Source organism: Hippocampus zosterae, chromosome 3, assembly GCF_025434085.1.
Source record: "Hippocampus zosterae strain Florida chromosome 3, ASM2543408v3, whole genome shotgun sequence".
Lineage (NCBI taxonomy): Eukaryota > Metazoa > Chordata > Actinopteri > Syngnathiformes > Syngnathidae > Hippocampus > Hippocampus zosterae.
The window spans coordinates 22,956,213-22,983,697 of NC_067453.1; positions in this window are offsets into that span (position 1 = coordinate 22,956,213).

Sequence of the window (27,485 nt, forward strand, 5' to 3'; positions counted from 1 at the left end):
TTTACGACGGGCTAATTCACTCGAAGCTTAACAAAACCATCCTGGCAAAAAGCGCTTGGGCGCTTTCAGTCGGGATTATTTGGCGTTTTATCTTTGCATAAGGTAAATAAATGTACGGCGTGATTGATGGCTCGCAAATGCTGATGGTATTATGAATACCGCCCTTGTTTTCTTGACGTGTTTCAGTTGGATGTGACAATGTAGGTTGTGGGGTTGCAGGTCGCTTGTGGGTCGCTCTCAGTGAAACATGAGCTCGACTATCTGGGAGTGAAAAGGGGGCCAAAGTATTTTCTTAATATTTCCCCGCCGCTCTGCATAAACAGCCGCGCGGCTACGGCAACATTTTTCAGTCCTCAGCCATTTCTAGGGCGAGCGAGCGCCCCTGGGAGTCGGCACAAATACTCATGCTATCGCTTTTTGGGGTTTTTTTTTTTTTTTTTTGGATTGCTCCCCTTTTAGTTTTGGTTGTTGTTTGCTTCCAAAGGGCGACGAGAGTCAACTGGGGCTGACAACAGAATTTTGCAAAATAACTCTTACGTGTAGTTGTTGCTGTTCGAGCAGTAGCGAGTGAGCCAAAATGTGACAGTTTAAAGTCGACGCCGGCTCACGGTTCACTATTTGCATTGTCTACAAAATGTGTTCTCTGACGTGCCTTTCAACCATCAAGTGTGCAATTACGCGTAAATCTTTTGAGATGTTCGGCAATAGTTTATGTGTTTAACTAAAAAATATATATATATTTAACATGTTCAAAACTGTTTACGACCATGAACGAACCCTTTCGTGGGAAACAAGACTGCCCCCTCAAAAAAAGGCAAAAAAAAGTGCTTGAATTCTTCATCTTTTGGCTATTTTGCCAAGTTAGTGACTGAGTTATTAAGAATTCTGTAAATTGTGAAGGAAAAAAAAAAAAAAGGAAATTACACACCACTTTGAAATCTTTCCCAGGCAACGGCCTTTGCTGGTGCTCGTTATCAAGCTGGGGTGACGTTCTACTGATTGTATTTGATAATCTCATCAAAACGCAATTGAATGACTAATATTTGTGAAACAGCTCGGGAGATGAAGGAGCATAACACGAGGCTGTCTGTCATCTCATTAAGACTTCACATTTTGGGTTTTGCTCGTATGTCTTTTGTGCACCAATTAAAAATATGCTTCGGACAATCTGCCTTTACAAAGATGACCATGTCACTTAGCTATATAAGATCAGTATGGGCAGTATGGTGGACGACTGGTTAGCACGTTACAGTACAGTGGTGCAGGGTTCGATTTCCGACGCCAGCCTTCCTGTGTGGAGTTCTCGCAGTGCCTGTGTGGGTTTTCTACAGGTACTTCCGTTCCCCCCAAGTTCCAAAAACATGCGTGGCAGGTTAATGGAAGACTCTGAATTGTCCCTAGGTGAGTGTGAATGGTTGCTCGTCTCTGTGTGCCCTGCGATTGGCTGTCGACCACTTCAGGGTGTACTCCGCCTACTGCCCAAAGTCAGCTGGGCTGGGCTCCAGCACGCCCGAGACCCTCGTGAGGATAAACGGATTAGAAAATAGATGGATGGAAGATCAGTATGATGGAACGCAGTTTTGCAAGCTACGACAAAAAAAAACAAGACCAAAAAAAAATGTTCTTTAAAAGCAGGAACAGAGACGACGCGGTTTACGATTTATATTGTAACGGCAGCATCGCAATCCAGATGTGTTGGTCATTACTGACCTATGCTAACACAGTAATATTTACGTTTAAGATTTGTATGGAAAATATATTTCCTCTATGAAAAGCCATAAATTAAAAAAAAAAAAAAAACACCAAGCATGCGCAACCTCGAAACGCAGGATGTTGGCATCGTTGCAATCGAAATCCCTCTCCCCTGTATCGAAATGGTGTTGACTGATGTTTTCACTGAATTCATAACAGAAGAACTTCTATGAACAACCATACATCACCTCTCCCCAAAGTGTGATATTTCATCACGAGTACAGCATAAAATAGCTTCTCCACATGCAGTTTTCACCACAGTCGGAACGGAACTCGGTCATAAATCGAGGACCCCCCTCCAAACCTCTTTTGGGAAACACTGACAAGCCCTATAGGAGCATTGCTTCTTGAGTGCTAGCTTTTAAAAGCACTTCTCATCCCTCTTAGTCCAAAGTAGTTTGACTGAAAAACACCTCATGTGCAATTGCGACGGAAAACAAACGTGCCGTAGAAAAAAACGTAACTCTTTCTTTTATTCCCGAAAAAGGCCAAATAAGGGCTGACTTCACCAAGGCGCCAGAAAGGTCTAATGACAGACTGGCGTGTCCGTAAATATCTGTAAGGAACAGGACGCCATCAATTTTTTACGGACAATCTGACAGGTCGATAAGCACGGCAGCCGTGGCGTTTCCTGTCAGCTGCATCTCCAGTCTCGTTTAACACCGCCGGCGCGGGCCCCGGCGGACGGATGAACCGACTTAAAAATCAGCGGACGGAACGAAAACGGTACATCGTGCAAAGTCCGTTTTGGAAGTTGAAACGATGTCGTCGCTCTTCACAGTCTGACCGCACGTAAGTCGAAAGTGTCTTGACACGGAGCAGCAAATGGGTAATTTCCTGTGTGTGTGTGCAGCAGGAAGTGGGGCCCGAGGGAAGGAAACAGCGACTGGAGAGAGGATGTCACTGACCTTCAGTCAAGGCTCGAGCTTGAAGGCCAGCTGACATGATAGATACTGGCTCACATTGTCGTAAACCACATACAGTACTTGGGGGGGCAGGGCATATTATGGTAAAAATGACTTTTTAAACGCTGCTATACAAATAGTTAGGTCTCTGCTGGCTTACCTGCCAAGCTATTGAGTGTGAAATGACGTTATTCTAAACAGGTCAAAAAAGAGATATGTCCATCACATGCTCGTTTTTAAAAAAAACATTTTTTTTTAGGTTTTTCCATTGCATCCACAGAGATTTGATTTTGATCCTACAAGTCAGGTCCCGAAAGCGGGGTGAGGAGTGAATTGGTTGCAAGAACCAGGCTGATTTCCAAGGGTTGCTATAATTATTAATCTTTGGGGAATTTGGACAAAAGACATTTTTTTTCAAGCATCTGAGCGTTCACATAAACTTCTTGAGCATTCCTTGGTGGGCAACATCAGATATGCACACGGCGGCCAAACCAATATCACACCTGTCTAAAACCCGAGATCATAAAAAGTATTACCAAAGACATTGGTAATTTAACCCCACCCAAAAAAAACCCCACATCAACTATCAATCAAAGTAGTGAATGGAGATTTGTGACATGAATAAAATCAGCCCTAGATTGTTACTTTTATTTGTAGCATACACACGGTTTTAAGCATGGTTACATAAGTCTCAATACAATCTGTATAGATATGGTGTCCAATCATAAATAACGGAAAACATTTCTCGTCACCTGACCTCTAAAACAAGCAATGCTTCAAAGGACAGTAGAGCAACCAAGTGTGCACCCTCAGTCACACGAGTGAAATTATGTAGAAATGTAACGTGGTGTGTCGGTGAGCGTCAGCATCACCGTGTGCGCTGAGAGGGTAAGAACTGCGTGATTGCTCACGCCTGCAGCTCAGAGGGAACATTGTTTGGGTATTGTCTTAACTTGTGAGGTAAAATGAATAAATAAATAAAGCCTAACATTCCGCAGATGGAACAGTCGTAGTCAAGAAGGGCCGACATTCGCTGCTCGCCTCGCTGAGGCGAAACTCGACAACTCGACGCGCGACACGAGTCAAGATAAGAAAGCAACCTGTCCGATTAATGAGCCTTCAAGACGGGATGAACCCATTTGATTTTGTAATCATCCCGTTTTGTCGTGGCGGTTCGCAGAGACCGTTTTATGTATTCAGCTGCCTGGACAAGCAGGCGGAATCGCTTAAACAAGCCATCATCAAGGAGAGCACAGCTGCAACAACAAGCGATCGATCGGGAGGCGAGTTAGCGTCTGAACACAGCGCCGCCGGCACGCTGGCTTCAGCAGGTGGGGAGGGTCTCGTAATTTGCCAATGAAGGGCTTTTGTGCCTGCCTGACTTCACAGAAACTGTAACTCGCGCCTCCCCTGATAGATAGCCATGAAGGCTGATGGAACGCGTGCGTTTTGGAGGGATTCGCCGCCGTATAAACAATCGACTCCCCACCTTCCACAACATCTGGGAACTCTCAAGTACCCAAGCAGAAACAAATAACCGGGGACTTGTTAGTTGCTGATTAGGTTTTAAACAACTCATCATGGCTCGTGGAGCTCAGCCCGCCAGCGGAATGCTCGTGGACAGAAAATGATTTTGAGTCCACTTAGTGCAGCAATGCTGAGAATCAAGAGCTCTTACTCATGCTGCAGCTAAAAAAGATTTTGAGCTTGAGAGGAAAAATGGCATTTTAGGTGGTACTCCAGACTTATATGGTATTTTAAAAAATATTTTCAAGTATTCTTTTCTCTCATTTGTATATATTTTTTTCAAGATGTGGTCTCAGGACAATGACCGTATTTTCTGCACTACAAGGCGCACCTAAAAGCATTACATTTTTTCAATAACCCGATGCGCCTTATATATGGATCAATATTCGGATTTCTTGGATGTCGTATTTTAAATGTTCGGTAAAACGCTTTGTTACAGCTGCAGAGGTTGTAAAAGCTCTATATAACTAAGGCTGTATTCTATTGTATTATTGTATTGCCTTCAGCGTAGCTCCATCTAGTGGATGTATAATGCAACTGTAGCCTCTATTGTAGCTTCTATTCTATGCACCTTAAATTTGGTGCACCCTATATATGAAAAGAGTTTTAAAATAGGTAATTCATTGAAGGTGCACTTTGTACTCCTAAACGCCTTATAAGTGCGGAAAATACGGTATTCACAAAGGGCCTGTTTTGGTATTTTCTATGTGGATTATTTAAAATTGAATGGGTGGGACGTAAAACGTCCTCCAATTTTGGATTGGGCCAAAAACGATTGCATCAATCAACGTATGAAGCCCAGTATCTTTGAAGTGGTATGTGATTTATGACATTTCATTCATGAGAATAAAAATGCAATGTTTGATCATTGATGAATCCAAACATATACATCATACGCCAGACACACAGATATGCAATCTCATAGGGTGACGATGAAGCGCTGCCTCCACGAGTGAAAGTAATCGAACGTCTTTGTGGAGAACTCGTTTTTTTGCTTCAAATCTTCTGCAAGTACCAGCCTCTCGCTTCATAGCAAACCCCTTGGAAAGCAAGTCAGTTCTGCACTTCCATCCATCTAAGCTATTACGATCATTATTATTGTCAACGATTCACTCTCGTCCCTAATTCATATTCTTCCGCTGGCATTTGGCTTATCGACAACATCTCACCGCGTTGACTGACTGAACAAATTGCAAAAACAGGTATTGCTGCTGCTCTGCTCGCCAAGAAGGCAAACGAAAAGACGTCTTCTCCGAGTGGGCCTTGCCGGCATGACAATGGCGGCAATCTGCCTGTGCTATTTACTTTGCCGAATTCGATGTTCTCCCTCCTCCCTTAATCTCCACGTTCAAACAAACAAGCAGCATAAGAACGCAGATTCTTGTCCCCCCTCACCCTCCGTCAGCACAGCCACGTTTGCCAGCTTCCTTTTCGAATGACGACTGGCCACGATCTCATCGATAGTTTCGTCTGTGTCCCTCTTAAAGTCCGTGTGGGGCTTTTGCAGTCAAGTCTAGACCTCGTTTTGGCTGACCAAAACATAGAATGGGGGAAAATGGATCACGAGGAGGGGGGGGGGGGGGGGGGGGGGTTCCAGCTCTCTTTGACAAAGTGCACATGCTTCATCTGTGGAGCATCGAGATTTCTAGGCATCTGCATCCAGTGAAGCCAGGAACAGAACAATATTGGAGCAAATTTGAAGTCAATTCACAAAACCTGAGATCCAGGACTTGTATTCTTTATGATTTTTTTTCTTACATTTTCAGCAAATGCAAGAGGACAACTTCTTTGTATTTAGGGATTTTTTTTCCTGTAATGTGACATTGTTTTATATCCTGTATATTATGAAAAGTGCAGCATTTTAAGTCAACCCAGTTTTTTTTTTAGACTAAGAGCCATTCGCGCTCACACTCACACCTAATTTAGAGTGTTCCATTAACCTGCCACACATCTTTTTGCAATGTCAGAGGAAACCGGAGTACCCGGAGAAAAGCCACGCAGGCACTGGGAGAACATGCAAATTCCACACTGGAAGGGCGGAGCCGGAATTGAACGCTGCACCTCTGCACCGTTAGACCGACATGCTAACCAGTTGGCCTCCGGACCGTCTTTATTCAATTGGGCCGCAGAAATCAGAAGGAAACAACAACATTTACAACCTATTAAGCTGTGATACTTCCCCATCACTGTTACTCATTTTTCAGACACCCCCACCTTCCTCTTTCTCGCACTCATTCACTCTCACACGCACATGCACACAGATCACACAATCATGTCGGCTATGGCTGAACTTTTGCACTGCAGCATGGTGCAGGTTCTGCCCCGACAAATCCGGTTGCTAGACAATCTAAGCCAATTACAGTACGAGGGCAAATGGTTAACCTCCATAATATACATTTCCCAGCCTCTTTCTGTGAGCTTTCTTGTCATCAACCCCCCCCCCCCCCCTCATCCCCTTATCCCGGAGGAGAGTTATGCACCGAGGCCCAGTGAGTGTCCCGGGCGACCAGGTTTGAATTGGTTCAATTCATTAAGCCGGGACCCGTGCACAAGCTCGAGTTCACACGGCGAAGACGCTCGCAGCAAACAGCTGCCACGCATTCCTGATGGGAGGGCCAGGCAGATGTCCAAGAAGAATCAAAGGGAGAGACGGAGAAAGTTTACGAGCCAGCGTTTGCCAACCTCAATGAAGAGCTCCTCAAAGACAGGCTGCAGCTGGCGAAACTCAAGGCCTCCGTCCTGTTTGGGTCTCCCCCGGCTCTCCCCCTACACTCACAACCCTGCGGCAACTCAACAACGCTGACAACATCAAGTTGCCTCCTCGTAGCTCTAGATCTGATCTACGAGCACTTTGGCACAAGACGCCATGTCGGGCGGCGGGGCAGCTTTGATTCCTCTCCCTGTCCGTTTCATCAGTGAAAGGATACAAATGTCTGGTCTTTGTAAAAGAGAGACTATTCGAATGAATACTCTAGATGTCCAACGCCACAGCCCATACATCGGAAATACGTTAAGATGGGGGGGGAAAAAACATCCACATTGTCTCAATTGTCTTAATGATAATAAAAATAATAATCATATTTATTCAAATAATGGTATACAACACGATACCTTTTTATCGAGAAGCAGTGGTGCAAAGCTCGCAAATAAATATAGATACATTTGGAGCATATCAGTGTTGTACCACAAAATAATGATTCAAACAAATTACGGTATATTTAAATATCCCGTCTTACATATACACACTGATACACAAAGATGTTCAATGGGATCAATGTCACGTCATCGGGCAGTGCCTTTGCGTAGCACATTTACGAAATCGATGTTCACATTTGGCAGCTGCTCTTTCTTTTGTCTTTGAAAAATACATCAGAAAGAAATTAACGCCTTGACGGCAAAGTTTCTCAAGATCAAATTCTTTGGTTTCCTTCCACAAGGTGCTCTAATCGGTGTGGTCCTCAATTCACTGGGACTTTATCATGACAATTCACCACACATGTCTGATATACCCAGATTAAAGTTGTTGTCGGTTGAGTGAATTTTACAGGAGAATTTCACCCAGGTCTAACTCAATCTTTCCCAAAACAGTACTTTCTCAAAATGAATGGCTACCGAGCTCATAATAAAACATACCAAACGTGTCTCAAATATACAGAAATAGAATCAGAGTCAGTGCAACTCCTAACTAATTAACTAACTAAACAATTACGACTTGGTTTGTTACTATCTTAACTACAGCACATTTCTTAGTCGTGTGGTCGTTTGCAACATCAAATAGCTTGTGAGTAGTGAAGCACGCACACAAGTATTTCCCCTGACAGTTATCAACCTTAAACGCATGTCTGCCGTTTGGCGTCACGAACGCATCCTCCTGTTGAATTGTACCAAACTGTCTGATAATGCAGCGGAGCAGGATGGAAAGCGCGCAGCTGGAAACAATCGCAGGGGAGGATACAGTACATCTCAAGGAGACCCACGGCCATACCTTAAATTCATGTTATTTATCTCATCCTCACAGCTCAGTTAACGCTCTGGAATACTGTGCAACACGAAAAGGAAGCTCTTGTCAACATACAAGATGTCCAACGTAAATTTAAGGACACACATTCATGTCTTTCACAAAGCTAATGCAACAATCCCCTATTAAGCTAGCAAACATCAAAACTTACTTAGCACTAACTAGTAACAGATATTTGGCCATAGAAGTGAACTGCCCGCGCGTGTGTGTGTGTGTGTGTGTGTGTGTGTGTGTGTGTGCGTGTGTGTCGTTTATTTAATACATGAGAATGATGACACATGCAACTATAATACATGTGTGTCGTACACAGCTAGCAATAGTGTCACTGCATTAGTGTAAGACATTGATAGTACAGTGGTAGTGAGAAGCAAGATTATCCAAATATTTTAGAATCAAATGTTTTTTTTTAATCAAATGAAAGTACAAGCACACAATTTTAAAAATTACAAAACTTTTAGAAGAGGTTCCACCCAACAAAGGCTTTGAAGTAACTTAGCTACGTTTGCCATTTTATTGTAGATTAGCTTGCTACATTTAGCCGGTCAAGTGTAACAAAGCTTCATTTAACGGAGCATAAGTGTCCCTCAGCTCACGACATGTTCCAAGTCGCTTGCCCAACACGGTCGCTGACGTATCACCCTTTCATGGAATCAGTTAGCATCCCTGTGAACGTGTCAGCAAGTTCCTTCGTCGACTGTTGCTTTAGCCTTTGCGTGACAGCGTGTCCTTTCAAGACAAGTCAGCGCCTCCAGCTCTGCTCTGTGCTCTCATTCATCACTTTACAAACAAGGGGCAGGAGCATGGTCATGCTTGGACCTCTGCCTATGTGTGTGTGTGTGTGTGTGTGTGTGTGTGTGTGTGTGTGTGTGTGTGTGGGCATGCGTGGGTGTGCGTTCGTGTGCATGATTACCTTTAGCCCGTTTCATCACAACACACACACACCTACACACACACACACACACACACACACACGCACACACACACACACACACACGCACACACACGCACACACACAAACACATCAGGGCACCAGCTGTAAGCACAGTTGGACGTCATTTATAAGACAATTTGAGGTCTGTTTGTTATCTTTGGTCAATAAAAAAAAAACAGGAGAGGAGCATTTTGTGTGTGTGAAACATCGATTGGGTTCATAAATGGATCAACAGGAAGGTACACTCCTTATGTATCTGCTTTGTGTGTTGTTATTGGACTTTTTCTCCTTACTGTACTGTACATTTTGAATCTCCCAAAACATACAACAATGCTTTTTTATTATTTTGCAAAAACAAAACAAACAATCTCTTCATGTGCCAAGGGCTGAGAATGAAAAAATTGACAAAGCAATGGGCCAGTGCTGGGGTTTATTAGTGTAGCTCTTGTGTGGTGTGAGAAATGATCAAATTCACCGATTCAAATATTTATTTATAACAAATAATGTTTTTGTGTCGCTGTCTATGCTAGTGACTGGTAGAAGCAGGCAAATCGAATGAATGACATGCGAGCTGTACGGGAATTGTGACATTTCATTCCATTTGTTGCTCTGATGGCTCAAATGAACAACGGCGTCATACTGCGCGTGGGGAAAATGTAATAATTCCTATTCTCTGTGTTAAGTATTATTCTGTTGTAAAAATTACACGACCACTTTTTCCCTGAACATGAAGTTGGGTGATCACATCCATCAGAACAGGACACACAAAAAACGGATTTGGACCTATTCCTCAAATTAAACAAAACGTTGTCCATTTTGGTTTGATGCAGCCGTTTTGGGCAAATTCTTCAATTCTTGCTTGTACTTTGACTCCCCCCTTTGAGGAATTTGTCCACATTAGCCACAATCGTAACAATTGAATAATTGATCAACAAACAACTTTTAACAGATGCAGAGATTTTTTTTTCTTCAGGATGGGACAAACTTCCCTCCAAGGGAAAGTTCCTCCGCAGGGCTCCAGGTAACACAAGCCTCTTAATCACACACGACATGGCGGCTAAGAGTAAGTCGAGCAGTAACTTGGGGATTTCCCCATCGCAGTGCCGCCATTCTGACAACATCATTAGCCCATGCAGGCACACGGCACGCCTGCCGTCCTAGCCGTGTTTACAAACACCAACGTTGGCATAATGCCAGCCCGTTTTATTTTCAGGCGTGTCACTGTCTGAACTTAGCAAGGTAAGTTCACGCTAAGCCACGACTCTGCCGTAAGCATCAGGTGTAATCGTTTGACAAAATGCGGGAACAATAGAGGGATTGCACGCAGGTCTCACCTATGTCCAAAATAATAAAAATAATTCATATTTGGTGCTGATCTGTTCATCAATTCCATTGTCAAAGTGATCCTTTTAATATGAGAGGAGTTGGTATGTGATTATATTTCCAAATAAACTGTACATACAGCATTACACACCCTTGTCGAATAACCACTTTGATTTGGAATTTATTTCTGGATTTATTTATTTATTTTTGCAAAAAAAATGACTGCTATTAATGGAATTTTATCATATAGTTTATTTGTTAATGAATTGGTGAACACTATTTATAAAATGAAAAATGCATTTCAATTCAAAATGATTTTTTTTTTTTAATTTGACCTCATCTGTCTAATTTATAAATGAAATGTGTCCATTTAGCACAGTTCTCCCAACCAGATTTTGGTTCCAATACGGCAATATGATCATTTGCCTGAGGCACAAAATTTGGTATTAAGGATACATTTGCTGTATGTGCTACATGTTAGCATCATTCACGAGCTTGATAATGAAGTGCTGCATCCATGAGTGAAAATACAATCCCTGCTTTACTGTTCTTATGGGGGCTTGCCGTGCGCTTCATGACCACGTAAGTTGTTCTTGCGCTTTCACGCCCTGCAGGTGAGGTAGGCGGCGTGAAAAGTCGTTCACTTGCACAAGACAGCACCACCCTCTCTAAACAGGCTCGTTTCAAAGAGCGAAGCAGTAATTCTTCACCCTTGGGGTATTTTGACACTCAAATGTTATTTAGACACATGGGACCTGTTTAAATTATTCGCAATGTGTCTCCTTTAGTATGTGTCCATCGATCAAGTGTCAAAAAAGTATTTTAGGATCAACCTTGGTCGTAAAATAAAAAGTGCATTATACTAAATAAATCTAAATAAAGCTTAAGTATCACTTTCTGGGGTTCATATATCACAGTTCACGGCTTAATTTTTTGCAAGGGGCAAAGGCTAAACTTTGGGATGGGGGGGTTAAGACCCAGGGGCAGTCCATCCATCCGCCGGTCTGTCCATCCATCCACGAGGTGGAATGCAAGAGGGAGCCTCGTAAATTAGAGGTCCTAATGAAAACTCTCTGGTGTCCAACTGGAGCAATCATCTGGTTCGAATCAATCGGTTATTCTACTAATTTGCCTCCAGCTCGCTGGGAGCCCTCCAACTCCAATTTGGGAGGAGGGAAAGTGCATGTTCCGTTTTACACACCTGCGCTTTGGATTTGAAAGCCTGGAGAACCTCAAGCAAAGGGTGCATTCTCAAATCTAAAGTTTCACTTTAAAGGCTTGTAAACGGCATCTGCAGACGTCCTACGCGTTTTCCGTCGGCTAGTTGGAAATAAATGTCAAACTAGCAGAAATTAAGTACCAGCTAACAATGCAGTGACATTTTACAAATGTATACGATTTGGCTTGTGAAAAATGACTTAATTCTGGGGGGGAAGAAATGATATACTTTTTTTTAATAGTGTATCATTTATTTTACAACAGACACCTTCAGTCTTTTTCATCAAAAAGAAAAAAAAACACAAGTTAATTCTAGAATGCTAAAATGGAGATCAATGACTCAAAGCGCTAAAACAGGTCACACTTGCGGTATGCAAAACAATACCCGAATTCAAAAAACAAAACTCAATCAAAAATATTGAAATTAAGCTCTATAAAGATTGCCGAAGCTTAAAAAAAAACGGTTAGTGATCAAATTATATCTTGCCTGATTTCACTGAATTACTTTTTAGGAATCAAACCCGCTGTACTGTAATGCTGAACACGACGGTATGACTTGGGCAAGTATTTGGGTGACTTGTGGCATAAAGCTGTAAGGTGTAAAACCTCCTTGGAGTTATTCAACCTTTCACCCACTGGGCTCGCACCCCCCCACCCCACCGCTCCCCCTCCGAATCTGACCTTTAACCAGATGCCATTTGCTTCAAATCTCCCGGTCAGTTTCAACCTCTGGAATCTGCAACACATTACAAGAGACGACGGGAACAAAGGAGGCCGGCCTGCTTTACTGGGACGCGGGTCCTGATCTGAGAAATGTGGTCGTATTTAGGAAACATCTTAGAAAGACCAGCTTCTATGCACCGTTCTACACACCGGTTTGTAATAGAATTGTTCACCCATAATAGTAATATAAGTAGCGCTTTATTAATAAGTATGATACATCCTGTGATGGCATTTGCTATGTGACTCCATCTCATCTTACATGTTACTGGAAGTGTTGAAAATAAAATGAATTATATATAGTATATATATATATATATATATATATATATATATATATATATATATATATATATATATATATATATATATATATATATAACAGAAGATGGAGGAGGGACCATCATGGGAGGACAAGCCCCTACGCGGGATGTATCACCGGACCATAACTGAAGTGGCCGATCATAAGAAGTCCTATCAGTGGCTAGAGAGGGCTGGCCTGAAGGACAGCACAGAGGCACTCATCCTGGCTGCTCAGGAGCAGGCCCTGAGCACCAGAGCCATCGAGGCCCAGATATACCACACCAGACAAGACCCAAGGTGTAGGTTGTGCAAAGAGGCACCTGAGACGATCCAACACATAACTGCAGGGTGTAAGATGCTGGCAGGGAAAGCCTACATGGAACGCCATAACCAGGTGGCTGGCATAGTCTACCGAAACATCTGTGCGGAGTATGGACTGGAAACCCCAAGGTCAAAATGGGAAACACCTCCGAAGGTGGTGGGGAATGACAGAGCGAAGATCCTGTGGGACTTCCAGATCCAGACTGACAAGATGGTAATGGCGAACCAACCAGATATCGTGATCATAGATAAAGGGCAGAGGAAAGCCGTTGTAGTGGATGTAGCGGTCCCAAGTGATGGAAACATCAGGAAGAAGGAACATGAGAAACTCGAGAAATACCAAGGGCTCAGAGAGGAGCTGGAGAGAGCCTGGAAGGTAAAGGTGACAGTCGTGCCTGTGGTGGTCGGAGCACTCGGGGCAGTGACCCCCAAACTAGATGAGTGGTTGCAACAGATCCCGGAACAACATTGGACGTCTCAGTCCAGAAATGTGCAGTGCTGGGAACAGCAAGGATACTGCTCAGAACCCTCAAGCTTCCTGGCCTCTGGTAGAGGACCCGAGCTGAATGAGGGACGGACAGCACCCGAGGGGGGGGGGGGGTGATATATATATATATATATATATATATATATATATATATATATATATACACACACACACACACACACACACCTGTATATATATATATATATAAATACCTCTGGTATCTCTACCAATGCCCTTCTGTGCTTCGCTCGTGCATTGATCCATGTATCCACTTATCTTAGCCGCAATGATGCCTGACATGAGCTTCCATGTTGTGGAGAGCAGTTATTGGCCGATAGTTGGATGGGACTGCACCCTTTGAGGGATCCTTCATGATCAGGATCGTTCGCCATCCTGGGTGAGTCCCATCCCTCAGCAGCTGGTTCATTTGTGCTGCTAGGCGCTCATGGAGTGTTGTGAGTTTCTTTAGCCAGTAGGTGTGGACCATGTCCGGGCCTGGTGCTGTCCAGCTCTTCCTATCTGAGATTATTTCCTGTATGTCTGCCACTGTTATGGTAACTGGGTTCTGTTCAGGGAGGTGGCTGTGCTCCTCTCTCAGGGTCACCAGCCATTGTGCACTGCTGTTATGTGCAACATAACAGCATATGCCTGGAAAGGCATATGCCTACCATATGCCTTTCCAGTACCTTTCAGTTTCTAGTCTTGGTGGGTCAGCTCTGTTGTTAGGACCCTGCCACTGAGCGTACACTTTCGCAGGTTGTGTTGCGAACAGCCTGTTTTATATATATATATATATATATAAATATATAGATGGATAGATAGATGAGCAATTCATTTGATAAACTCTCAACCGCAAAAAAAGGTAAAAAGAAAAAATAACGCCTTGTAAATTATTACCCTAACCTGAATAATATAATTCATAGAATAATTTTTGAATGAAATGGGTATTGTCTGATGAAAATAATAATAATTATTATAATAGTAATAATACTATTTTATTGCCATAATTCACTTCTTATCTGGAAAAAATAGGTCTTTCTCTTGGATACAGCTTTTCCAGTGAAAATTAGATTTTTTTTCTTGAAAAAAAAACTTGATCCCTCCCAAGGTAGTTTTTTTCCCCACGTAAAAACAATATTCAGGGTAGTTTTTAAATTGGAAAAAAAGGCAATTTTTTTTAGAAACTTTTTTCACCTAGACCTGAAAAAAACAACTTTATATTTTCTAAATTTTATTTTGCATTGGTTGCAAATGTTTAATAGATTTCTTTATTCTCAGAACTTTGACTTATTGAAAAAAAAAATCAAAATTTTAATTGATTTATTATCACGAGATTCCACCTTTTTTAAAGTAAATATATATTTATTCTCATAATATCATGAATTTATTGAACACCCCCTCCAACTAATTCTCCAAAGCATCTTACTTCTTTTTGCTCAGCCAAATACATTTTTTCCCCCCAACCCCCAAGTGTCATTTAGAAAGTGTATTTTAGCGGCGATGTTGTCAGTGAGTGCCAGTGCTGATGTATTGAGCCACTCCGCTCCTCCTCGCTGACAGCTTTTGTTTCCTGGGGGTTCTTTCTAAACATCACAAAGCCTTTGGTGGGAAGAGACACAAAGAGCGCCTCTGACCCCGGTGTGAGCCCTTTGACCCCTGAAAACTCAAACGGGACAGATTTTTGGGCAATCGCTGCAAGTTGACCAAGGGGCTCGGCTGGCCCAATGAATGTAAAGACGCGGTGGGAAAAAGGGGCTAATTTATAGAAGTGAAGAGTCTATTTCAAAAGGGGCGGTGGCGGATCACCTGACACCAGAGGTCGGGGGTCATGTTTGGCCATGACTTCCTGACCATGTTACTGTAGCATGTGCGTGTTAAGAGACGTAGGGACAAAAGCCGGTTGACCTCCCGGCGGCGTTGAAAACAACGTTTAGATTGCGGAGGGAAGGGAACAGTTTGACCACACCCGGATTTCAAGCGGCCTGTTTGAATTACAGCAGGGTGGAATTAAGTCGAGGTTTGCCCATCCCACAAAAATGAAGGACATGGAGTGACCTGATGATTGGATGACAGGGAGTAAAAATTTGTGATTGGATGACGGCTGTCAAGAGGCCATCTGGCAATTAGTTGCAAGGCTTGCTTTTTCATTCGTGAAATTTAGACTTTCATCTTGCAATGTTACAACTTTTTGACTCGGAAAAATACATTGATGATACAATAACACAACTTTATTCCGCTAGTAAAATGTTTTTTTAGGTTAACTTGTTCCTTTCGTTTTTTTTCTCAATAATTTTAAAATATTAAATTTTAAGAAAAAAAAATAATTTCAAAGAGGATTCCGACCGTTTCTCACCTTCTAAAATATGGCTTTTGTCATTGACATTTTTACAAATCTAGAATACATTAATTTATCCTAGCAATACCGCCGTATGCATTTGACGTTAATACAAATAATCGCTAATGGGCTTTTTTTCATGTTTTTTAAAAAATTAAATAATAACCTACATCAATATTTTTTTCTCAAGTGTTTTTATTATTCTTTAGGCATGAAAAGAAATGATGGCAGTGGTAGCAACACACACAGAAAGGTCCGTTGTACTGGTTGTTGTGCAACTGTGACATTAAGATTAATTAATATAAGCAAAAAACAACTTTGAATAGCTGTCCACTCTAGTAACCGCTGTCCCTGAAAGGGTTAAAATGCAATATTTTAACATTCTTTAAAACAAAATAAATAAATAAATCTTGATTTTTTATTTGATTTGATCATAGGACTGGAGGGGAAAACCAATTTTTTTTCTCAGAATTAAAAAGCTGTCATAATTGCAAGATGAAAGTCTAAATTGAACTTTTTCAGTCGGTCGCACCAGTGTAACCGGCGAGAAAAGGTAGCGTCGAGCCCTGGTACAAACTGTATGCCTTTTTTGCCTCTTCTTTTTTGGCCCTTCTCCTCATTCCTTTGCAACCTTCAGCGTGGTACTCCATTAAAATACGCTTTCAAAGACAAAAGATGCTCCTTTAAGAGGGCTGCAGTCGTGGCACTTTTGTGAGGGCCGCTTGTGATGAAGTGGACGCTTTTGGCTCCGGCGGCTCATCCACAAGTGACCCTTGCGTAAGAAATAGCAAGAGGATCCCGGTAAGCCTCGGGGCTGGCCATTAAGTAAATTGTCCTCTCTAGACCTCTAGCGCTGCCAGCGTCCGTGACGAGCTGCCACCTCTCTGACCCAGGCGGAGGAGTCCAGTGCTGACCACCAGCTGTTCCGTGGGCTTGTCTTTCCAAAGCCTGGGAAGTGCTTCCTAATTAGCCTCCCACACCCATAAATGCACCCAGCAGGTCAGTCACTCGGCACTCATCGATCGCACCGATGCCTTCCTCGCCGAGGTCCGACACGAGCCACTTCATCAAAATGAACGAGAGGCTCCTGGGTGACGCCGGCGATCTGTATGTGTCGCGAGCGGCATTGGCGGGAGGGGGGGGCAGGGGGGGGGGTAGGGGGGATTGGGCTGGTTTTGCGTCTGAATAAAAATAAATGCCGTTGGGCAGCTGTGATGGTTGAGGTCCTGTTCAGAATTATTCAGAAGGTATCAACCGGGTCAACAAGTCTCCACCGGTTATGACGGCAATGAAAAATGGGCGGTAGGAACACTTGAGACCAGAGTAAGAACATCATCCAGCTAGCCGCGCGCACCTCTCTTTTTTTTGCAAAGTCACAGCAAACGAGTTTTGAGGAGCGGCCCTCCCCCATCACTCATCCTGTCACAGTTGTGTCGGGGGCACTAAAAGATGGCCGACTGTGGACAGGATGACTATATAGACTTTCTGTTTTATGGTGTCTTGCTGTTGGATTGTGATGACATCCAAGATCACTTAGGGTATCATTTTACAACATGAAGGATTAAACTGTCTGGAAAAAAAAAAAAAAACCCTCCAAGGCCACCACTAGCTTTTGTTGTTTTTATGACCTTTTTCCACTGCACTTCAGCAGGGATGCACAAATAATTCAGAAGCAGGTTAATATGGTAATCTGCACTGTATTTTTTTCCCCTTCCAAAATAGGACTTAATTTTAATAACATTCAATCTTGAAATCTGTAAAAAAAATCTGTTTTATTTTCATAAGATTATACATTATTTCACAAAAAAGGGGACTTTAGTGAGGAAAAAACCTATGCATATTCTCTTAGGATGTTGACAGTATTTAGCATATTTGAGGTTCGGCATTGACAAATTTTAGTTGGGTGCCCCGTTATTCGGGGGAACCCTCACTTAATTTTATTTTATTTATTTGTCTATTTTTTTTAACCCGATCCCACACATATTTGCTATTTTTTCCGATTTTGGGAGTTTTCATGGCAGTTAGAAGGCAGCATCAACTATTCACGAATTTTTGGTATTCAGGGTTGGTAGTTTTCCATCTCTAAAATGCAACTTTGTGTAAGAGACTGATTTCAGATTTTGTTTCCTCTATAAAATATGATTTTAATCAAGTTGGCCACAGTTAAGGTGTGTGGGCATATGAATTCATACACTTTTTTTTTTTTGGTGGCGATTTGGTCCACGTAAAAAAATCCAACTACGCCGAGAACGTGCTCCGTTTTCTAGCCTTCTCACAGTGTCCACCTGGGTGCCCTCGGCGTAGCTCCTCCCCATATTTTTCTTCTCCTGTTCTACCCTCCATGACTTATGTTTCCCTTCATCAAGCCGGCCTCCGCCAATAAAAATGCAAGCCAATTTTCCAGCGCATTAACCCAAGAGATCTTTAATACACAAGAGTTTTTTTCTCTTTTTTTGGAGGCGGGGAGGTAGTCCAAAGGGGGACTCCGAGGCCTCATGGAAAGATGGATGGGCCCGCCGACTAAGAGTGGGCAGTTTTCCCACTGCCCTGGTCTCAACCCCCAGGACAAAGGCCTCATTGAGTGTGATGCTTGACATCAGCATCATAAACTAGTCATTGCCACAAAGACGGTGACACTTTCAAGTACCAGCTACTGCCACTTTCTCTTTCTCTCCTTGTTACCCCAATTGCGTAGGCTCATCACGTCACTGACACTTGTTCCTCTGATTTTCATTTGAGTTGATTTTTTTTGGGGGGGTGGGGGGAATCCAGCAGATGCTGATCATCAAGAGTCCAAAGTGACACTCACGGGAATGGATGTTTCCATCGATACTGTCGTTAGCTACTGTATACACGATTAGTGTGCCATGAAATCAGCATGGGGTATAAATACAATTTTCATTTACAATGCAAGCAGCACATACACTTTTTTGAGGCAATTTACCATTTGCCCATCTAGCTAGGGCATAGGTGTCAAACTAAAGGCCCGGGGGTCAGATCTGGCAAGGCACGTAATTTTATGCGGCCCTCGAAAGCAAATAATGTGTGTCAACTTGCACGATCCTTGCTAAAATGTGCACAGAAATGTCAAATTGTCATGTGTAATAAATAAGAAAGGAGATTTTGCAATAATTTTGTTATCCTGTTTACACTCACTTGAACAATCATTGAAGAAACTATTCTCGTTGATTGATTTCAAAACTAGTAATCCAATAATTTGTTGTGTACAAATAACAATGCAATGAGACAATTAAAAATGGGTTTGTGGTTTCAACTGTCATAGCATGGCCCTCCGAGGGTAGACGTAACTTCGAAGTGGCCCGAGACAAAAATGAGTTTGACATGCCTGATCTAGGACAATCAATAAAGGATTATCATTATATAAAAGTCTCACATTAATTCAAGATTTCGGTGAAACAGAATGCCCCCAAAACTGTCCAAATTGGAGTTCCACCAACTTCGGGGGGGGCGGGGGGGGTGTAAAAGTGACATAAAAAAAATCATACGAAAGCAGGATGTTGAAAAATGATCAATGTCAGCAAATTTCCTGAGACTTTGAGAGCATCAAAAGCGACCAACCGGTGTTGCGTTTTATTTTACGGAGGTCGACCGCTTAGCCGTGCAGGGGTGTAGGGTTCGATTCCAACTCAGGCCTTCCTGTGTGAAGTTTGCATGTTCTCCCCGTGCCTGTCTGGGTTTTCTCCGGGTATCCGGTCTCCTCCTACATTGCAAAAACATGCGTGGCAGGCTGATTGAGTGTGAGTGTGAGCGCAAATGGTTTTTCGTCTATGAGCGCCCCGCGATTGGCTGGCAACCAATTCATGGTGTACCCTGCCTGGTGCCCCGAAGACGGCTGAGATAGGCTCCAGCATGCCCCGCGACCCTTGTGAGGAGAAGCGGATTAGGAAATTCACAGATTTTACTTTCACAAGGCCCACAACCTTGCTACGACGCCACAGAATCGTGACGGCAACAGAAAAGGAAAAAGGTTTGTCTGCGCTACATCTTCAAAGGGTGAGTATTCGAGTTCTATTTGACAAGATGTTCTTCTTTTTTTTTTTTTTTTTTACACTTGTAAGCACAGCTGGAATGTTACTATGCTACTTATAAGATTGTCTACACAGTAACTAAAATGTTTTATGGCGGCAACATTTCCAACCTGGAACAATTGAATCCACTTCACGTTATTTCCTATGGGAACATTTGTTTGGCGGTTTCATTGTATATTTGAGTTGGGGTGGAGGTTGGGGAGGGGGGCTCATTTATGTTGATTTACTTTTCTGAAGCAGTCCAAAACAAAGTATCACCCTTCAAGTTGCAGTTGTACTGCAGCCGAATAAGAAAAAAAAAGTTATTTTCTTGATAAAATGGGATGAAGGGACTGAACGAAACACTCAATGACATCAAAGTCGCAGTATCAATAAGACGAGGAGCCGGCAGACTGCTCGTGTCCGCGATCGGAAGCCTGATCCTGAAACATGATGTCAGCTCAAAGCCGCTCTCACATTCTCAATGTCACGGCGGAAGGCACGGGTGCACTTTAATAGATTAAACAGCTCGAGCCAGACAACTGGGCCGCTGCCAGGGCGGTGCTGATGGATGCAGTCACAATTAATATGGATTCGCGCAGGATTGTGCCGAAACACTGCGCGAAACACAAACGGCATCCAGCTAATATTGTGAGGTGTGAAGCCAAAAAATTGTCACACCAAAAAAAGCCTCGACATCTTAAGTAAAGCAACAAGATGTGATCACTGCCTTTTGCTCCTTCGCTCCCCGCCTCCATTTGGAAAATAACATTCAAGGTCAGTGTCAGAATATAAAACTTGGTATATATGATTCAAATGATCGGGATCGTTATCAGGCTCCTGTAGAGCTTAACTATGAGCTGATTATTTGAATTAGGTGTGTTGGAGGAGGGAAACATCCGAAACAGGGGTGTCAAACTCATTTTTGGCATGGGGCACATTTTAGTTATCGTTTCACTTGGAGGGCCATTATGACTCAAACCATATCAAGAAGTCAAGAATAACTGTTGATTATTATTATTGAGTATTGAATATTATTCATGTTGCTACCTTGAGGGGTTTGGCAAAGGAAAAGGTTTGGAATATATCTCTTATTTATTACATGTGAGAATGAAACATTTTGGTAGACATTTTAGAAGGAATGGAATCATGGAAGTTGACATGTTTGAGCTACTTTTGCGGGCCACATAAAATGATGTAGCGGGCCAGATCTGGCCCCGCGGCCTTGAGTTTACATCCGTGATACAAACATGATTATTATTATTATTATTTTTATTTATTTTTTTACCCAGACAACATACAGTCGAACCTCTTGTCAACATATCCCTTATACCCCGGAACATACATACAGTGTACATCTTGAAAAAAAACTTGAATATCCTATTTTTGAACATTTGCATCTCTAATTGACTTCTTGACATTTGGTTTGCATCGATCAGTTCATAATGATGTTTGACTGGAGGCAATAATGGCCTTCCTGGGTCATCGCTACACATGAGGTTTGTGTGAATCAAAGAGGCCATTTGTTTTTATGTGTTTGTGTTTGTGTACATGAGTGCTGTTGGGGAGAAGAGGGCGTTTGAGGAGGGGCTGGGTGAGCAAAAGAAGCGTATTACAGGGAAACAGCTGCCTCACATTGCTAACCACTGGAACAATGTGACGATTGTATGTTTGGACAGGTCTGGACAAGACATGGCTGCCTCAAACCCTTTGAGGGAGACATCAGCCACTGGATATGCGGCGGAAGAACATAAGGTAGCCCTCACCGCCATCTTATATGCTGTGGTCTTACTATAGTCGTTTAATGTGGACATTTTATGGAAAAGTGACCTTTCGTGGATTTCGGACACACACTTGGAGGTGTGTGAGTGACAAATGTGTCATTGAGGCGTTGAGATTTTTGGCCCTGTTGTTATCGCATGCAAATCTCAAGACCGTCCGCAGAGTTTCTTCATCTCCATGATTTGACAGCTACAGTTGGTCGGGGGAGATAAAGTGTTTCATTGCACAAAATAAATGTTTCAGAAGAACTGTACGCAGTTCAATATAAGGGCATTGTTGTGTTAAATGTCTTTACATTCTTAGTCTCTGAACCTCAATATATATGCAGGAAAATGTACCCTACATTCTTATGTTAAATAAAAAATGTTTTAGGGTGTGTATACCCTTGTGAGGATAAAGCGGTTCGAAAAATGGATGGATGGATGGATATACTAATACTGATAATTTTGGTCGTGACCATGAAGTTAAATTTCCCTCCTAATTTATCTCCGTCTATTGTCAATATACAAAAAGAAGCATAAAGCAACATTGTATAAGCGTGTATTCCGTTGTATGGCCCCACATCAGAGGGGGTGGGATTTGCAGTTTGCATGCAACATGACAACCCCCGCTAAAAAACAACTACCGGTACTCTGAACAGAGCTGTGTAGAAAAGGTGATAAGTGTGCTATAATTCCTGACTCTTGGGGTATTTGGACAGAAGCATGTCACACACAATTGAGTCAGACACACGGGAACTACTTTTAAAATGGTGGAAAAATTGCATAATGACTCCTCTGAGGAGAATTTGAAGAGTAAAACGTGTGGGTTGGCTCCTTCTGAGAATCGGCAAGCCACAGTAAAGCAGCGAGCCACCTGTCACCGACGCTACTCTGCACGGATACAAGGCGATCCAAGATAGTCGGATCACAGGTCCCTCAAGAAGGCAGGGACCTCAAAGAAGTGTGACACTATTCACCGGCGTGACTGACAGCCTCACAGCTGCCCCGACGATCCATAGGGCAAAGTACTCCGCTGTGTTTTTGTCACCTATTTACTGAGGCATGTGTAATCGATCCTTCAAAAAAAAGAAAAAAACCCCCCAAACCTTCAAGGGCTAAACATTATCACCTCTGCCAGCTGGCTCACATGCGAGTGTATTTTTAAATAATGAAGAGCAAGAATGAGTAATGTAAAATGAATGACTAATCTAAGTTAATGTGTTTTTATCTTATACAAAAACAAAACGAAAAAGAACCAAAACAAAATTAAGGATTTTTCACAATTCCATTTTGCACCCAAATCAAAAACACCGAGTTGACCAAAAATCGTGACTCGGGATCAGTCATGATTTGAGTCTTCAATCGGTCATGTTTCCAGGACCCGCAGTTAACGGACGATGGTCAGGATATGTTAGCTTGTTAGCTGACACAATCCATTTGTCGATTTGTCGCATAATCATTTGCGCATTTTTGCTGAAAGAACGAAAATAACGCTGTTGTCGAAGGGCCACGTGGTGTTCCGTGTGGATATGACTAACATTTTTGTTCATACAAGTTACCAAACTTTGGGATCATTCAAATTCAACCAATTTATGTGTAAAAAGCCATTTAAAATATCAGGCAGATGTTTTTTATTTTGTTTGTTTTGGATTGTTAATCGACAACGGAAAGAGCAACTGGTAGTAAATGTGAATTGAAAGAAGAAAAAAAAACTTGTTTGAGCGTAATTTGTTTTTTGGAACGAGCGTGTGCTCATAATCGGAACCGAAAAAGGATAATTGCATTATCATGGTGAATTGATAAAGCGAGTTAATCTCCTAAAATGATTTGCGTTGTCGCGCCGGCTGCCAGGCCGCCGTGTCCTTTGAGTGACTGTGGCATTATTCTGTTAATAGTTATCTGTCCTCAAGTCCTTGACCTTCTTGAATTGTAAACAGCTTTTTTACACCACTCTCAGCACTCTTTGACCAAGGGAGTTTTGTCGACAGCAAGCAGGGGGGGGGGGGGGGGGGGGTTCCCACCTCCCGAGATAAGCAAACGTGTGCTGAACCTGTTCCGGCCTGCACTGCCCTCTTCGGCACCTCTGCTCCGCACTCAGTCACATTTCTTCCAGCGCTGCCAGATCACATGGGTTAATCTCCCGTGACCCTGACTCCTCAAAAGCACGAGCACTGACTCTCTTGGACGTAGGCCCAGTGCGGCACTCCCTACCCCCCAACACTCCCCTCCCCCCCCACACACACACACATCTCTCCCCCCGCATGTTCGCTGGCACCGGTTCGCAGACGTTGGGAATAGCGCAGATAAGGTACAAGAATGTCAGGAAGTCTGACAGCAACGAGCGCTATGGTAAACAAACAGTTGCAGACGTCTGCCCGCATCCCCTACCTCTTGACGACCTTCGGTTCCACCCTTTTAAATGTCAAACGCTGAAATATGGATCCTTGCGATTGCGTCAACAAAAATCACAGCACAGTCGTCACAACAGAAATGGTGACTCCATTTCGACAACACTTGAATAATGTGGAATAATGAACTGTTTCAAAGAGAAACGACTAGTTGCACCTGCGCAATCCAGCAAATGACGATCAATTCTGTATCTGTACAGCGTACATCCTGGAGGTGCTTTTAATATGCTTTTAAAGTGGCGTTTACTGCCACAGATTTGGAATTTTTCATTTTTCACTCATTTGATGGATCTGGTGGGTCACTGTCCCACTTGGCCACATAGCAAGCGGACTGCCATAGGAAAAAGTTGCTATATTAACAAGATCAAGAAAAGACAACATTAACATATACAACCACCATAAACAAAACAATTAACATTACCAAAAATAAAATAACCCACATACAGTACATACAAAACCACACGTCAGTGCAACAAACAACAAGAAAGTGTCGTTTACAAATGTCTCAATAAAGATCAAAATCCAGGGTACCTTTATTCATCTTAATCTGGACCTGAATATATATTTAGCCATTTAGCAAGCGGAAAATAATGGCAAAAAGTTCCTGTCTGTGGGCAGATAAATATTTAAATGTTTTCTACTGTTCTTTTATACATGTGTGGTTACCATTCGTCTTTTCGGGTAATCCTACCAACGGATTTACCAACTGTAGTTGATTTTATTTAATCCTAACGAACTAAATGCACTGTAGGTGTGATCATAGTATCTTTTTGGGGGGATAATTATACTCACAAACTCTATTTTTAACGTAATCCCACAGCTATGACTGACTGTGAAGTCTTTACGTAACCCTATAGTGTGTCATTTTTGTGTCCTCGACTAGCTAACTGAAGTTTTAGCTTAGCCATATTATGAACTACTTTTTTGTAATCATCCTCATGAACGATTTATTTTAATATTAAGTCGCTACTAACCATGAAATTCGCATAATCCAACAAACTGTAGTTGTAGTAGGAGCCGGAAACTATATGGTTTTGTCTAACCATACTTAAATGGAGTTTGAACGCAATCCTGCTCCCGTGACTGAAATGCAGAGTGCAATTTCAGCGTTGACTTGCACATAACTGTCATTTTTTTTTTTTACTTAATATAACGTTAGCGTAATTTTTCAATTAAGTACACAGCAACGATAAGTAGTTTTTGTGCGATTCCTTGAACTGTAGTTTTAGCATAGCGAATATTTTCTCAGTTTGAGTGTAGACCTACTCTGACAACCAAACAACTCAACTGCATACAAAGTGCTGTATATGGAGCAACTAACATACACAACAGTAAAGCAACAAATCGGTAACAAAGACGGTAGAAAGCACCGAACAGCAAAGCCAAGAACAAATCTGAGTCATGCTGAGTCAAATGCCAAAGAATACAAGTGAGTTTTGAGGCGGGTTTTAAAGATGGGCAGCGAGGAGGCTTGCCGAATGTTCAGTGGGAGGAATGAACAAACTAGCTAACTTCGCTCTCATCTAACCCAGTTTGCTGCCCAGATCTAAAACAACCACAAAAACAAATTTGTGTAAAAATGTTTTTTCTCAAAACTTAGCCTTATTATCTTTCGTCAAAGTCGAATGCGAATGTGTTAAATGTCATAGGCTACGCAGGTGTCTCGCAAGTGAACATAAAACGCACTACGCATTATTTAGATGACCTTCTATTGCGACACTTAATGCATCATTTATCTTTTAGAATCGCTTTTAAAAAGACAGGCTTTAATTAAGGCAACGCAGGCTCTATATTTATGGACGACCTGCTTGAACAGTCCCAGCGCTGCCCCCTTGCCAAGGCCCTTTAAGTACATATCACACATTATTGTGCACGACATGCCCGTGGAGGTTTGCGCTAACGCTAAGTGGGAGCCCTGTCAATTATATATGCAGGAGACTTAAAAGAGGAGAGCAGCTTTTCCACGGGGAGTCGGACGCTCTCATATCTTTCCCGGCTATTCCGATCCATCCCATAGCGAAGCGAAGCGAAAAGAAAAAAAATATAATAAGCCAATCACTCCGACGCTCGTAAAAGTTAACAGATCGTGACCTGGTATTTAGCTTTATGTTTATCTGGGTTATTAATGCAGGCGGGAGCGGGCGTGGCTTGCCAGTCATATGCTGTGCGGCGCTGTGATTTGCTCTCGAGTGAGTGAAATGATGCTGGCAAAGAGCACTTTCCCATCTTAGATGAAGAAAGTGCAGGACGTATGTAAAATGGACTTTTAATGGTTTGGGGCCTCGCAATAAATAAGATGAATATGTTGTGGAAAACTTTGTTTATTGCAGTGGTTCAAATGAATAAGAAGAGGGAGACATTAAACCAAAGTCAATCAAGTTGAAAATGTATGCAGATTTAGCTGACAGCATTGTCAACATGATAGTGGCTGAATGCATGAATGTTTGTTGACTCAGGGGCAATGTGTCCGCTGCATGTGCCACTTGCATGGATCGGCTACACTAATTGACAAGTTGAATTTGAAGGTTTGGTTTGTTAGTGAATTTATGCACCTCTCTCTTTGGTCTTCTAGCAGAATCACCTTGGTGTTCCATAACCAGGCCAAGATTTCCCATTCCCATATTATTTAAATATTTTTGGTTTTGTGGGGTGTCATGAGATTTTTCTCAAGTTAAAGGGGTCCCTCGGATCAACCTAAATTGCTTTGACACACCGGACTGAGGTTCCAATTGACAGTATGGTGCAACTTCAATGTGAGATTTGTGGCATGAATAAGCTAATTAAATGGCCTCAAGTTCCACAGTGTTGTTATCAGTTGAGGCTACCAAATACTCACTCGTCATGCTACTGTACGGCCAATTGAAATAACGAAAATACGATCTCAACACGAATAGTTCATGAGCGGTGTAATAACTGTCCAAGTCCGGACTCTCACAAAGTTCACAGAGTCCATCCCGGCATAAAAAGGGAAAAAAACACACACACACACACACACACACACACACACACACACACACACACACACACACACACACACAGACACACACAGACACACACAGACACACACACACACACACACACACACACACACACACACACACACACACACACACACACACACTAGCGTTTAGTCTAATAGGCCCAGAGGCCTCTTGACTTTCTCATTTAGCTCTTTTGTGTGTGTCAGAGTGAGGCCAAAGAGGGGGGGGGGGGGTGGTTGGACGGCAGTCATTTCTCTCCACACTCTCAAGTGTACTGCAGATGGGAATTATTAATTTGTATCTGCTTTGCCTCAGCGTCGCCCACTTAGCGAAGAGGGCAAAAGTGTCGTTCTATTCAATTTTTGTCTGCGGTGTGCGGCGGTGGCGCAGGCTCGCGAGTGTTAAATGTCAAGCCTTGTAGTGAGCTGTCAAAGAGTAGAATAGGGCCAGCATGATTGATGACTG